The sequence below is a fragment of the Aphelocoma coerulescens genome, chromosome 1A, assembly GCF_041296385.1.
Source record: "Aphelocoma coerulescens isolate FSJ_1873_10779 chromosome 1A, UR_Acoe_1.0, whole genome shotgun sequence".
In the NCBI taxonomy this organism is placed as follows: Eukaryota; Metazoa; Chordata; class Aves; order Passeriformes; family Corvidae; genus Aphelocoma; species Aphelocoma coerulescens.
Window position 1 is genome coordinate 53,224,929 of NC_091014.1, and position 15,980 is coordinate 53,240,908.

The 15,980-nt window shown below is 44.4% G+C and overlaps 2 protein-coding genes across 9 annotated transcripts in view; both read right to left on the minus strand.

Moving 5' to 3' along the window:
- The window catches only part of TNRC6B (trinucleotide repeat containing adaptor 6B), a 122,573-nt gene extending 117,672 nt beyond the window's left edge, over window positions 1-4,901 (minus strand). For 3 of the 7 annotated variants that reach the window (XM_069002724.1, XM_069002734.1, XM_069002720.1), the window contains exon 1: window positions 4,780-4,901. The gene's annotated coding sequence lies outside the window, so the exon portion shown is untranslated. Of the gene's footprint in view, window positions 1-4,232; window positions 4,322-4,362; window positions 4,541-4,779 lie in introns of those variants that run through there. The other 4 variants (XM_069002731.1, XM_069002721.1, XM_069002733.1 and 1 more) reach the window with 3 other exon arrangements.
- Window positions 4,902-8,455: 3,554 nt separating this feature from the next.
- FAM83F (family with sequence similarity 83 member F) overlaps window positions 8,456-15,980 on the minus strand; it is a 44,114-nt gene continuing 36,589 nt past the window's right edge. For both annotated transcript variants that reach the window (XR_011147923.1, XR_011147922.1), the window contains exons 6-8: window positions 12,843-13,192; window positions 8,653-8,971; window positions 8,456-8,538 (exon numbers count right to left, since the gene is read on the minus strand). The gene's annotated coding sequence lies outside the window, so the exon portion shown is untranslated. The remainder of the gene's footprint in view (window positions 8,539-8,652; window positions 8,972-12,842; window positions 13,193-15,980) is intronic.

The window sequence follows — 15,980 nt, forward strand, 5'->3', positions numbered from 1 at the left end:
GATCAGAGGAACAGGAAGAAGCATTTCCAACAAGCAAAATAGGGGCCAGAATCTGAAAAATCCTCAAACTTAGCAGAAGAAAGCCAACAGTATTCACAAGAACTATGTTCTTTATCAACTACTACCAAATCAAAGGGCATAAATTTCTCCTATTACAGAAGAGACTTTACTAATGAAAAACCCAATACACTACTGTAAAAGTCTGCCTGGTTGTTTTTCTTTATAGCACTTTTTATGACACTCTCAAAAGTCATGATAAAATTATAGAAATTTAATGCAAGTAAAAACATCAATGACTTCTACTTCATTACTCATTTAGATGAATTAGAGGACTTCCCCTGACACAAGCAACATGATATTATTGTATCAGCCTGACAGGGGATTAGTCAAAAGGTATCTAAAATTATCAACTCTTTGTTTTGCAACTTTGCTTCTTATCCTTTCATCCTCTAATTAGCTTTCCAGCCTCCCATCTTCTGTCTAACACGGTCAAAATATATCAACTTCCAGGTTATTTTTTACACATTTATTCTGACCAGTATCCTGTAGCACACAGCACAAGTGCTGCCTTATGATACCTCCCATTTCTCCTGACAAGCAGGATGTTGCTCCACAGACTTAAAAGCTAAACTGGCTAAGAGCTGCTTTCAGATCCATTTAACTTTTTTAAGTAGATATTTTAAAAAATTTAAACAGTGCAAGTCTCAGATAGAACATTAACTTGCTTCCCAGATTTTCTCACAGAGGAACTATTGTGTTTTTTCTAATCCACAGACATTAAATCAGGAAATACATGCACGATATCCAATTTCAGAACTACTAAAGCTGGCAGGGCCCAGAAACGCAATCCGTACTGACTAGCTGAAACTGGAAAAGGTCATCTCCATAGCTCACAACATGGTAAACACGGAGAACATCCAAACTCCAACCACAGCCCTTACACTGATGAAAACTTAAAAACCTCAGAACATTGCCCTACAACATGATGCAAACCATAATAAGTGCAAAAACACCCTCTCCCTCTAACCACTATAAGAAGGCAAAGGGAAAAAATAAATTTAACATACTCACTGCCTACTGCTCTAAAGAAGAAAAAAATAAGTGACACCAACGCCTTGCAGCAAAGCATGTTTACTTCCCAGAAGAAACAGAAAATAATGAGTAGAAGTGCAACACAAAGAAGGCATGAACAGAAGAGAAATGTAAGGAAGTATCAGAGTTTTACTATCCGCTGAAAGGGACGGGGAACAGCAATCAGAATATCCTGATTACTCTCACCCCAGTCACCTCGCAAGCAGAAATACCAGCAGGCAACTACTTGTCTGACAGTGACAGCTGGCTCAAGTACCAAAAAGTGCTCCTATTTTTATTAGCAGATAGTAGCCAAAAGTTTTGTTTGGATTCACAAAAAATTAACGTGAATTCTTCAGTCCATATTCCACACACTGCTGAAAGAACAAGTAACCTTAGCACATAAGTTTTATCTGAAAATGGAGAAAGACAGTAAATTCTAAGTTAATTAAGACTGTTAGCAAGAATATATGTCTGTTTCTACCACAACTGGTCAAACCATTAGAAATACGCATTACTGTTTGCTCAACATCTCTGTGCTGGGTTCTTGCAATTAGAACTGAAGACTGACATTCTCTTGCTATTCTTTCCCTAAGGCAGTGAAACATTTCATGACTGAAATTTCTGAAAACGCAAGAAACAGATCATTAAAAGCAATTCCAGAGCAAACACATTTTATAAGCACTGAGGTGACAGAAAACTCGTAGCTTTAAAGAAAACCAGTGGTACATACGTGCCAGTATCAGGTACTTCCCTCATTTACCTATGTGCTAAACAGGCTTCATTTATCCTGTGAAGACAAACAGTGCCAGTTCTTCACAAAAACACAGCTACTGACCCAAATTACAAGCGGGTTAAGGATGAGTGAAAAATAAAAACTAATGATAAAGAAGTGAATAGCTGTAAGATGCAAGGTATGCTGTAAGTAGAAGTATTGCGGAGTTTGTGAATCTAATCGCAGCACTACGAGCAATTACTGAGGAAAGCCATTGCAAAGAAACTGGAAAATGACTGTTAATTGTTATTACTGCACAAAGCAGACAATATCTATGTATAAAAAGATTCCCAAGAAAATAAACACAATAATGGCAATAAGTGACTAGAAGAGACTCTGCATCCAAGCATTTTGCAGAAAATGGAGAATAGAGTAACCAAACCATTAAGCAGACTATTAATAAACTCATTCAAGTCAATAACTAAGCTACTTAGACTTATTCTATGATCTCCAGTTCATACTGCTTAATTGTAAATCCAATCTCTTCTGTGAGCAGAAATACACCGGCTTTACTTGGGGGGAGGAAAAAAAGAAAAAAATCACTCAGAAATCCAAGAGAACAAACCCCATTTTAACATATTTTCAAATTACTAATTCTACAGCAGTCCTTCAATTCTTTCCATCATTCTGGCTGCAACTATTCATCCCACTGTTCTAGATGCAGCTATCTCTAGATATGATTTTTATTATGCATTACTTCTGCAAAAAAATTAATTTTTAATTTCATACCTGCTATGACAGCAGGCAGATCTAAGGTAAAATATGCTACCTCAGAACTACACAAAATTCTCTCCTGAAGCTTCCTCCTCTGAAGTCATCCTCCAACACCAAGTTTTAATGGTGAAATAAGCATCACCAAGCAAAGCCATGACACACACTCAACCTAAATGTTTTACTGGATTATTCGATCACACAAACTCTGGCAGATTAAGCTTTGTGAAGACTTTTACGTCCAAATGTTTGAACTTATTATTTAAATGAAAGTGTACATCTCTAGCTAAACTTGCAGGTATACAGAAACTGTAGTAATGCATTAATTCAAAAGTCTACCTAATCAAGAGATACTGACTGGTTTATCATTACATTTTTTCCAGGACTTCCATATTACAGGGTTTAAGTGATTCCCTATAAGCATCCCAATAACATTTTGCCAATTAGCACTGAAACTTCTGAGCTAATTCCCTACATATGTATAGTTCTACACAGAATGTGGTATTTACAAAACGTTTACATGCAATATAGCTAAACAAAATAAAAGTAAATGTATAATGATGACCTCATCTAATCTCTACAAAGACAGATGTGCCTGCACCTTACTGCCCCAAAACCTCACAGCAGAAAATCTAACACACAGCTAACACCTCTCTGGGCTCCCTTCCCTCATCTCCAGCCTCAACTTTTTGCAGGGCAATTTCTTCGCTGAGGAATTGTCTAGTTACACCTGCAACTCAGTTAAACTCAGGTGAAAAGTCACCCCTGTAAACTCCTCCCTCGAGGTACATCTACCCAGCAGACCCTGCACTAACCACGGCTCATGTAGAAAACCTGGAACTTATCTCTCAATTCGGGGCCTTGGGTAATGCAGCAGATGAGAGCATTCATTCACATCTCAACAGCACGCATTCCAAGGAATCTGTACCCTTAGAGAGTCACCACAGGAGAGAAGGGCATTGCTGAGCAACTTCGGTGTGGACAAACTGACTACAAAGCTGCTTGAACTTGTGCACATATTTAATAACCCTACGAATCAAAGCAATCACCTCTACAACGCTTGTAGCAGGAACTAATTTCCAAAATCCATTCATATGGATAGCGATTTTACTGGAAAACAATAGGTAAAACACACCTTTCAAACACAGAGCTATACAGCCCCAAAAGATCTACTATTTTGCAGGAAGAGTCACAGTTTTTGTAGAGGTTGTAAATGTGACACTGAACTCTAGCAAGTCATGCTTAAAATATAGTAATTAATGGATTGTAAAAAAAGGAAAGTTAACTTTGCAAAGAGATGTCTTAACAAATGTTCATAAGGCCAGTGAAATGTCACCATGGGAAAAACAAGTACTGTTTACAGCAGTAAGCGTCTCTACTTTAGCTAGGAAAACACTTTGTTGAGACTTCGATTTATTCAACAAGCCTCAGCTCTATGCTGTAGTAGAGCCTCCTACATGCACTTTCATAAAGCAGATCTGAGCTATCAAGATACCACGCTGCAAGCAGCGCTTATCCACAACCAGAGAAGCGTCTCCAGAAACAAACATTCCCGCATTTTGCTACAAACAGCTGGGGAAACTTTATTTTCCGCCTGGGACACACCTCTGAATACGGTCACTCTTCCCACCCATCCATTACATTCACACACACACACACACACACACACACACACCAGCATCACGTTCCACTCATCCAGAGCGGTTTGCAGTGGTACCAACGCAACCTCGGCTCTGTCCCCACACTACAGCACTTTTTTTTCCCCATCTACACAAGGGCTCCTCGGAGTCTTTCCGCCGCTGTACCTCCTGCCCGGCCTGGGTGATCCGGCGGGCGGCTCTTCCCGGGGCCCTGTGTGGAGCCGGAGGGGGCGGCGGGGGGCACCGGGGCGCAGCCGCGGCGAGCGGCGGCCGCACGTGAGGCGAGGAGGGGGCGGCGCTCGCCCGGCTGTGCCCCGGGACAGGCACTCGCCGAGGTCGGGGCGGGAGCAGCGGCCGTTCCGCCGCCGCCGGGGCAGCGCCCTTGAGCCGCCGCCGCTTGGGGCCCCTCCCGCCGGCCCGGCCCCCCCGTCCCTCCCCCGCCCCGCGGCACCGCGGCCCGGCGCCAGAGGCCCCTCAGAGGCGGCGCGAGGGTCCGCAAGGCGGGAAGGGCTCCGAGGGAATCCCGCGGCGGGAGCTGGGAGCGGGGATGGGGGATAGGTGGGGGGCCCGTCCCGCACTCACCGCCGAGGCGCCGCCGCGGTGCGCTGAGCCCCCGTTCTCCTCAGTGCCGGGGGCGGCTCCGCCCGCCCGGGAAACACGAACCCCAGGAAGCAAAAGGCGAAGAAGCTGCGAAAAGGGTCCCCCCCCCCCCCTCCGCCGGCCCCGCCAGAAAAACACCACCGGGGGGGGGAAAAAAAAAAACCAAAACCAAACTTTCCTTGCCGCCGTCTCTCCCTCCCCCGAGGAGCACGAACCCAAACACACCGGGACACGCCCCCGCACCGCCCCTCGCACCGCCCATTGGACGGCGCCCCGCCGACCCTCGCGCTGATTGGCCGTTCTGCCTGCTCGTCTTCTCCTTCCTCTCCCCTTTCCGCGCCTGCACGCTGCCAATTGGGAAGAGTCTGGGACATCTCTCCGCCCATTAGCCATGACCCACGTCAATCACAGCAGAGCACCGCCCCTCATGGCTTTTGATTGGGCTCTCGCGTCACTACACGCTCAGTGATTGGCTGCACTTGCTGGCTGTCAGCGGTTACCGTTGCCCCCCTTCACATCCCTCACTGGCTCCCGCCCCTTCTTCCTCTGCCAGTTGGCTGCGATATTTGCCCCTTAAATGGGGCACTCGCTCGCCCGCTTCTATTTGTCCCGCCCTTCCGCCCTACGGATTGGGCTGTGGGTCGCACCCTCCGACTCCATTAGAGAAGGAATGTGCCCGTTACATCATAACAGCGCGGAAACCCGCCCACCGAGCCGCTCTCCTCGGCGGCTCCTGGGACCCTCCTCAACCGAGGCAAGGTTACGTCAGTGTGTGCACTCATTTGCCGGCCGCACGGGCGATCGCGGGTATGGCCGCTCAGCGGCGCCGCGACACGGCACCGACGCCACACTGCCCGCCCTCCTCAGCCACAGCTACGCTTCGCCCCGCCCCTCCACGTGCACGTGAGACAACTATTGGGCAGGGCAGGTGTCAGTCGTGCAGCTCGCGAAGCTCATTGGCCGGAATCCGACGCCTGCGCAGCCAACCGGCGACCGCCCCCGGTGTCACCCGCCGGATGACACAGCAACCGTGGGCTGGGGGGGTGGGGAAAGGTAGAGTCGAGCTTTTGATTGGTTGGTTTCGCTGTCAATCTCCGTGGAGGGAGGAGAGTGGGCGGGGCGATGGTGCGTGCCCGCCGCGCCCCACGTGGCCTGGGCAGCTGCGCACGTGACGGAGGCCCACGGCCGGGAAAACTTGTGGAAAAGGGATTTGCGGTGACCGCAGTGTCATTCCCTAATGTAATCGTTACAAATACACGTTGATCTTCATTATCCGTGGAGTGGGCCGAGCCAGGACTGCGGGGGTGGTCGGTGGGAGGCTGAGGCAGGAGCAGGCCCGGGGACGCTTTCGTGGGAGGTGGTGTGAAGGCCGGGAGGAGCTGCAGCCGCCTGAGGCCTGGGGCTGGAAGCGCCTGCAGAGCAGGTGTGGGTCAGCACTGCTGCATCTCAGAACGGGAAGGACAAAAATGGGAGGTATATAAGCAGGACCTGCATGGCACAAAGGATTAACAGAGCAGAAGAGCAGGACCCGAGGAGCATTGGAGTCTCCAAAACTGACAGAGAAAGCACTGAGGGGAATACGCGGATAACAGAAGCATGTGGAGGATAAACTGGGAGCAAGAGATTGCTTGTACCTAATGTCTATGCTGGTTCTCATTCTCCAGTATATTTGAAGGCTGCTGTTCCATTGATGAGTGTCACTTCCAGACCTCGCCCACGGCTGCATGCCTGTGCAATCTTTCCATTTGATCTCCTCTGGAGAATCCTGTTACAACCTGATCAGCAGAACCGTGGAGCAGCTGAAAGTGCCGTTTTGGTGCAGAAGAGAGAACTTGAGAAATGGGATGTGCCTGTCACCCTAGTGAACAGGTTTGTGGGTGTTCGGTGAAAACGTGCTCTGTCTTGGAAGAGCCACAGAGCCCTTTACAGGTTAGTCACCAGCAGGAGGGACAGCTGCCAGCACAGCACAGTCATGTGTGCTAGTGGCACAGACAGCGGACAAGATCCGTGCAAACTCAGGCTACACAAGTCAGTAAAGAGCAGTGAATCTTCTGGTGGCTTCTCCGTTCAGTAATGGTAACTGATTTTTACATTGATTGGTGGGAAAAGAGCTCCGTTAATATGAATGTGACTTCATACTGCATGTGTACATACTTATTACTGTAGTGCTGTAAGGAATACAAAAGGCTCTGCATAAATCAATACGAATTAGTACTATAACTTTTGGATGCACTTTGCCTCTCTTCCTCATTGTTTATTCAGTGTGTGGGAGCTGTCTGTGTCCTGTCTATCTACATGTATTTTTCATGTTGTAAGGAGACATCACTAATACTCCAAGAGTACAGGTTGCATGCTTTGGGAGAGAAGGATCTGTCCAAGATGCTGACCTTGTATTTGCCATAAGTAAAAAAATAATAAAATAATTTCCCTCTGTAAATTCTCTTTCCCCTTACTGGTGTTCTTTTGTGAGTGTTCCTTCCTATGTTTTGCTCAGGGTGTGCAGGTGAAGGAATATGATTTGTTTTGCATAAGCCTAGGGAACCAGGTATTTTCATTTCGGAGGAGCAAAAGATACCACTCTCCATTGTTCCTGTAGTTTCACACTACAAAACAAATTTGAACTGTAGAAAGCAAGCAGATTTTGTTGGTTTGGCTGAAGTTACAATGGATGACTCAGGAGTTCCCACCCAGGTTCACCCGTGGATTTGGAAGGAATCACAGCTTCCAGTCATGTTCTGGTTCTCATGAAGTCCAAATGCTTAGGAAAAAAAATAATTCTTGCTGTTTTTTTCATACCTCCCCACTACCAATCCTATCCAAAAAATGGAACCAAGTTGGACAGTAAAATTGCATTTTTTCAGCCACTGGATGTCAGTATTACACTACCACTGTGGGGCCTTTCCAGGTGCTGGGAAAGGTTGGATTTCTTTGGGGTGAAAATCTTTCCACTCTGACAGAGAAGTGATGAGAAAAACCATTATAGCTTTGGGGAGTGGTCTCACTGCAGTATGAGTGTGCTCTTTGGCTCCTGAGGAAACAGGCTGGGACCCTGCCTGCTGAGCATCAAACCTCACACAGCTTGTAGCCAGAGAGTCAGACAGACTTCAGTGTTGGGGTCAATTCCACAGCCTTTTGACTCTTACGTTATGAAAATACATCACCTCTTCTTTTTTAAAATGTACTTGTTATAAATACTGCATCTGACAGGGATACAGTCCAGAAAAAGCCTGCATGAAGGCTAAACATGTGCCTAAACAAAATGTGCTGCCAGCTTGGGACAATTCTGAATGCAGGAATGAGAGAAGACAAGAATTTAGAAACAGCTTTGATATTTGGAATTTGTAGTTAGTGTTTTTGAGATCAGACACTGCTTTATTGTTTCCAAAAGTGCCATGATGTGATTTTTTTTATAGGCTTGCTAGGTTTTTAAATTAATGTACCCAAATGAGCTCTGGATAGTCAATCACTAAAAACTACTGATACTTTCAGAAAAGGTCTTTGCTAACCCTGCCTTTTTTTCTGCTTTGCATGCCCTAAGCAGCAGCTGTCTTGTGGACACAGAAAGGAACCAACTACTTACCTGCATAGTGATTAAGAGAAAGGTTACTTTTTGGAACGCCACAGTCAAGTGTGTGCTGATGCTCTTTATGGTGCCCTATGTTTAAGTGTTTTCACATGAAACGTGACATTTAACATATGATACAATGCTGTGCTTTATCCGTGTCTAAAATTCAGGCAGCACTGGAAAAGAAGATTGCTATTGTTTAAAAAATTATTCATAAAAAAAGTAATAAAAGAATTGATGTTCTCTTGTTCTATATAAACACAGGCTGATTAGATTATTTGCTTACTTACATCTTTCCCCTGGAAGCTGCTTTTTAATCCATCCTTTTCCTAGAAGACTTCAGGGAAGTTTCAGCAGGGATATGGCATCAATATATGAGGGGAATAAACCATAAATATTTACAAAGATTTTGATCCTGTTTAAATATCCTTATTTAAGAGTATTTATCCTAATAACTACTTTCAGCAGAGACACCTGCTAAGCATTCAGCATTTCCTATTTCCTTCAACTGAGTGATGAGAAGTTTTCTCAGCCATTCTTGTGTATCCTTCATGGAACTTTTCAGGGAACAAGCAAGAGAGAGGAAGTAATACTTCATATGCCTGGGAGCTGTAAAAATGGGGACAGAAAAAAGGGATTTGTGTTTAAAATAGAGAAGCGCAGATTTCAACACAATTCTCGCCACCCATAACAGCAGAGAAGAAACACAAAAGAGCAGTTTAAGGAAAAACAAAGTAATGAAGACTAGAATTAAATTAAATAGCAAGAGGAAATTAGGGAGATGTCATGTAATTTTCAAATTTGTATGTTGGTCATGTGATTAGTGCTACCATTCCTGCTTTACAAAAAAACCCTAAAAATATCTTTAATGATTCTTAGTGCTCAGGACCCAAGCTTTAAGTCCCAGTCAGACACCTCCACGTCTATAACTGTTCTTAATATAGTAGGCTTATTTTGACATTACCTATTTTTATGTGTCATACCCAGGAAAGACATGCAGTTGCAATAGAAACAAGAGCAGTTTATGCATGTCTGGGGCACAGTGCTTAGCAGAAGTTTCAATTTGTTGTGCTGTCATGCTCACATTATATTGTTGGAAGGAAAAGGGAGAAAGAATATTGTCAGCCCACAGCTAAAGGGAAAAATTGTTAATATGACAGCAGTGGTTTTAAATAGAGAATAATTCATAATACTACTCGTTTTGTTTTTGCTGGAGGCAAAATTAAAACAATGCTTCATTAACATTATTTGAAGCTATTTTAAATACAGCTATTTTCAGCAAAACAATGCTAACATGTGGAGGTTTTTTAATGAAAAAAGCAGACAATTAGGAAAATATTTTGAAAAATATTGTAGTCTTTCATGCAGTCTCTTTTTGCCAATTTTTTTCCCTATGTTTAGTCCTGAAAGTGAACCAGCGTGCACATAGGAGTTATCAGCTAGCAGTTATGCTGAGGCTGGAAGTCACGCAGCTCTTCAGACAAGATTTTTATTGACTTTTAACGTTCCCATTCCACTGTCTTGGTTGGATCTATGGTACTCAATAGCAGTAGCATCCTAAAACTGTTTTGCAAAATTGTTTTGTGTCACCTTTAGCTGAATCTAAATGGAATCTAAAGTATAGGTAGGTGAAAGCAATTATAGCATTTTATTGTTACAGGTCCACCTTCATCATCAGGACAGCATTAGAATTTTACAGCTAAACATTGGGTAACTGCTATAGGCACTTTCTTCCTTTGTTCTCCAAGGTTCAGATCGACCTTGGAGTTTCTGTTTCTCCCAAATTAGGCAGTTTCGTGAGTTGTACTCATTTGTGTACCCACTTCTGTCACCCAGCTCCATCCCAACAGAAAAATTGGGATTTGAAGTAAAAAGAGGCCGGGGCCCATTGCTGCCAGTTCCTTCCCTATGCCACAGGGACTATGATATATATATATATGCCCTTGCTCTTGCAAAAGGGAAATATCACACATGTATGATCAATACTGATGCTGGGGAAAGCGCCCACCTGTCCTTCTATAGCAAACTCTACTAGGACAGCATGGGATTATTTTTTGTTTCTTTAATCATTATTCTTATTTTCTGGGAGTTGTATCTGTGTAGTAATTTAAGATGGCAGCTTTCCAAGGCTTTGCTGTGGTTCTAATTTAATTGAGTATGCTGTTTAATTTTTTAACTTGAGCTTTTTCCTCATATTCAAAAGGACTCCCGTTGTCCTTTATTATTAATGAGATCAAAGCAAGCAGAATGGCTGCCATTTCTCCTTAGTCTGGAAGTGAAACTATCCATACTAGAAAAGCTCAGTGCTGTCTGCACTTGTCAGCAGCCCTGAAAGCAATACCATCAGCAAAGCATCTGCCTTTCTTTGGTCTGGTGAGCTGGACACAGACAGTGAGCAGGAATAATGCTCTGCCAGAAAAAACAGATGAGGAAACAAGGATGGCACCTGCAGAACAGGGGACAGACTGAAGAGTTACTGTGGGGCGGGGCACTGGAGTGTGCACAATGCAGGGCAGAAAACCTGAGGGGGGAAAAAAATAAGTTTCTTTTTCTAATGTGTGGAAAATTGTGCCTCCTCCAGGCAGCCCAGGTGAAAAAGAAAAAAAAAAAAAAAAAAAAAAAAACAAGAAAAAAAAAGGACCACAAAAGTTGCCATCAGTTTTGATTAGGAATTTAAAGATGCAGTATGACTTTGTACTCTCATACACTCTGGAATGTGGTTGTATTATTCCCCCTTCGTGGCTTCCTTCCCAAAGTTTCCAAAACAGGTGTTTCATGGAGAAGCATAGGTATATTTTCATAAAAACCAAAACAACAAAAACTCATCAGAAACTCCATGCATATCTGAGTTTTAACTGGACAGCTCACTGACACTTGCACAGGGGCCAGAGCCCAGGGTGCCAGGACCCAAAGGTAGAAAGCAAGAATAATTCTGAAAGGGAGCATCATCAGTAAGAAAGAGGAGGAAAAAAACCAGCTGAAAGATAGCATAAAACTGAGAACCGATAGAAAAATGTGGTCACTGAAAATCTCAGTGCAAGGCAGAATGAAGGTGATGGTGGGGAAAATGTGGGGAAGATCTTATGTGGCAGGGAGTGGGAAGCTCTCTGGGAGGTTTCTTGGCTCGTGGGCCAGCACTGCGCGCAGCAGGACGTGCTCTGTCCTCACACGGAGCTCTCGGGAGCTGCGCTCTTCTCGCCCCGATCAGCCGCAGGGCAGCCCTGGCCAAGACCCTGCAGAGAGAGCTGCGTGGGGAGGCAGGGGGGAGGTGACGACAGCAGCGGGCTGTGAGTACCAGGAGGAAGAGCTGTGAAGCGAAATGGCCCAGGGTCACCCCGCGTGAGGTGGTCTGAACCCTGAGGAAGGCGGCAGGAGCTGTTCCCATGATTTTGCCTCCAGCAGCTCGGGAACAAAGAGCAGTCACGCTGGGTGAGCCAAGCTCTTTTTTCTTTACTACTCAAAGCTGATTACTTGCAAACCCCATGACTCACTCACTGTCCCAGCTCTGCTTCTGCAACAGTTAGCAGCAAAGTCAACCCAGGTTTGTGAGTACGGCTTTCTGTGTCACCTCCTCAGGGGAAACCTGCCAGCAGTTTCCCCGTGGCTGCCACGGGATCAATTGCTGGGAGTTCAAGGTGGGGCTGTGTGGGCAAAGCCCTCAGGACCACGCCTGGGAACAATTCCTGGTACTGGGGGATGATTTTTTTGGGGACACTAAAAATTATGTGCAGGCTCCACCGCAGAAAGAAGACCCATTTGGTCAGGAGCTACAACAGTATTTAGTCCACTGTGCTATTTTCTTTTTGCATGAGGAAGGAAAGGCGATCAAAATTCCAGTGGATTTCATCAAGCACAAATGACCCTTCTAATAACACCAGGTTCTCTCTTCCTCACTCCAGAAAAAGCCAGGGCTTTTCTCCTAGTCCTGCCCTAAAGAGACTATTGGATTGGTAAAATAAGCACTGAGGCTTGCTTTCTTTTTTTTCCTGAAAGAGAGCAAAATGTTCTCTCTTTTATGACTGCTGTTCTGGATTCCAGAACCTTGCTAAACAGAGTGGTCCCTCTCAAGAGCCTTCAGCAGCTCAGCTCTAGTCTGCTTCCTCTGCTTGGACCACACTTGATTTCTGCTGCTGGATTGCTTATTGTCACTGAGGGTCTTACAGAGCCTAATCCAGTCCTGGTATCTGTTGTAACCTATGGTCCTGCTTCCACAGGCTAGTGCTAATGCTCAAAGAGCAAGGCAAATACACATTTAAGCTTCTTTTCCAAGATATTCCAGACCAGAGAGGTGTTCAAGAAGACAGGGAGACTGTGTTTATTGAGGGAGCCCAACTCCTGCAGAAGACTTTCTGTTGCAGCAATTGCTTTTGCAGCACTATTCAATGCAAACACCCTACAGCGTTTCCAAGGGTGTCCTCATGTTAACAACACTGCTGTGGCATGGGTGAATTCCCAATTACTTATACCAAGCACTACTTACGTGGAAGATCTTGAAACAAGATGGAACCTGCCTGGAACAACACCCTCATTTTGGCTGCAGGGTGCAGCATCTGCAGCTGGCGCCGGTGCTTGTCTGTCTCTCTCTTTGTTCTTGTGAGTCTGTCTCCTTGGATGCAAAGAGGAAGCTGTTGGTCATACTGGGTTGTCAGTAATTCCCGTTTAAATCCAGCGTAACCCCATTGGGTGCAGGGAAATTAATCTGGCTTTGCAGAAGCATAACTTCAACTCTGTGGCTGAATCAACATCTTTAAACATGGTGTAGAAATCAGTGAGAAAGCAGTAGAGATCGCCCCAACTTTTCCTTCCAGAAAACTTTGATTTGTTGGTATGCTGCAGTCATAAATACAGAACAAAGGAAATGAATATATTACAGTGTCCTCATTGTAAAAAGGCAATGGCAAGTGCTTTGAGAAACTAGGAAACAGGTCATTATTTCAGTGCATTGCCTGTCAGAACATCTGTCTACGTAGCTCTCCAGAACGTTATTTTTTAACTTCCTTCCTATGAGATTTGTTAGACTGTGAAGGAGAACCTCAAACGAGTGGTAGCATAATCTACCAAGTCCTAAAAAGTTATATTGGTGAATTGCCTTGCATTGTACTGAGGCAATGGACTAGACGACCTAGTGACCTTTTCCATTTCTAATGTCTATGATTATGGCTGTTATCCCTCAGGACACTAAACAGAGATATTTTCTTCCTTTCAGTGGCAAAATGTCACTAATGGCCACTCTAAATCAGAGCAATTGATCCTTCTGCAGTTGTGTTGTGCACTTAGCAAGGCAGCTATAGATGATCACGCTTTGTCTGGATTTGCTGTTTTCTGTTTCTGTAGTGCAAGTGCTCAGCACAAGGGGACTGTCAGCCAGGAGAAAGATTTTCTGGTAGGAGATTAAGGATAACTAAGGAAATGGTTGCATGACCTATAAAGAGAGGATCATAAATATTGCAACAATAAAACCAATAGCTCCTTCAAAGTTTAAATAGCTTTTCTTTTCAAACACTTGAAGTAAGTGCCCTTTTCCCAAGGTTGTCTAGCACCTACACTTTAAGATTTCACACAGTTTCACCAAATATATTGTAACTTCTCAGGGAACCAGCTTTTTCTTTTAAATAATCTTCCTTTGTGGAAGCATCCCCTCCAAAAAAAGTTACATCCCAGGTACCTGGAAGTTGGTTATCCTTTCCTCTAGTGGTGAAGTTTCAGAAAAGCTAGAGCATAACAATAATAAAATAGCCCCTGCTGTGTTGTGTTTCTTAAGCACAACACCCACCAAACAATGCAAGCAGGGGCAAGTATGGTTCTGCAGCACGTACCTTTTCTTGCATCCTAGGGGGGACCTCAGACACAAGGGTCTGCCTACATAAACCCTCAGCTAGAACATTTATATTCCTCACAATTCCAAGTGTGTAAAATCCCACACCTCTGCTGCTGCTGCAGCTCTGCTGTCACAGACAACTGACATTCCTATTCCACACACCCTGATGGTGTGGAAGACAGCCTTTGTTTCTAATGCTTGGTGTAAGATCCAGCTCTGGAGTAAGCAGCTTGCTCTCCTGTGTGCTCAGTCTTTTTTCCCCCGTTCTCCATGCTGCCATGAGTCTGTAGCCAGCTCAGAAGAAGCATAAACCAGTGTGTTCCAGCAGCCAGATCTGACAGAAGTGTTCCTATTTCTTTGTCACCCCATGTTCTCATGTACATTTAGCTCATATGTGTTACCCCTTGGGCTGGGAGTACTGCTTCGGGCACTTTTGTTTAAAAGTATCACAGTAGAAAGGCTGGAGCATCCTGGTATTAGTGCTGCATCCTGCAATCAGTTGGCTGTTGGTCTGATTGCAGAGAGCAATATCCTTGCTAGAAAAGCCACTCCAGTCTGGGAAATCAAATAGCTGAAGAACATGGGTGTTCATTTAACACACAGCAGGCACGTGCCAAATCCACCCCCAAGCCCATGCAAAATGCTGATCAGTCCACAGTCCACTGGTGCAACACTTTTCTTTCTTACACATTGGAAATTTGCAACTCAGAAGCAACTTTACTTTAAATAAAGTAAAAGGACAAAGGCCCCTCTGAATAGAATCAATGCTCATAAATGGAACTATCCTTAACCTGACCTCCCAGATCCTTCCCTATGCTACTGGACATAAGTGCATTAAAATCAGCTCTCATTTTTGTGTTCTAGGTTTCAAGTTCTCTGTAATAGCCACAATCCTCATTATGCAAATGTTGTATTTTGCCTCTATGCTTTCTGCACAAATTCTTTTGGTTGTGTTTTCCTGGCTGTGTGTAATTTCACACATCCAATGAAATTTCAGCCTCTATAAAAAAATTGTCCAGTGTTTATAAAATCATTGCTTTCAGCACTCCCTGTCATCTAGAAGTTTCTGCTTTCTACCTGAGGCAGGCAGGAGAGCTGTTTTATAGCTACAGTTCTCCTACCAGTGACATTTCTAATGCTTTAGAAAAAGAAAATAAAACCTGACAAGTCAGATGAAAGGCAGAAGTTGACACTGCAGACAGGCTGGAAAGGGAGAAAGGAGTAGAATTAGAAACATCTCCAAAACTCAAGACATTAACACATTATGTGATGAGTTTAGGACACACCAGATACTATACCCCTAAGTTCTTGTGCAGACACTTCCACCTATTCTCTTACTTCCTTATCTTGCTGAAAAGCACTGCAAATTTGCCCACATTTGGATGCTGGGTGCTGTACGTTGTGCTGTGGTTTTCTGTAACCCAACTCCCCAAGCACACATGCCCAGACTTGCGAGAAAGATGAGAAATACGTGTTGTGCAAAGAGTTAGGTAAACATGTCCCAGCCTTGCTACAGGCAGAAAGGCTTTACCATTTCATCTGCATCCGTAGGTTTCTCTTCCAAGATGGTTCCTACAGTCACTGACTCTGCTTTTCCTAAGCCTTGCTTATTAATGAGGATTTCCAAATCTGCATTTCTTCAGCAGGCTAAGGACAGGGGACATAAGGTCTAGAGACACAAAGAGGTCATTCAGTCCTGGACTGCTCCCTGATTTTGCAAGACCACAGACCATAGTGTCAAGAAACAAAATGGTAATATTAGAGTAGCAGGAAAATGAGGGGAAAGACAATCTCATCTTT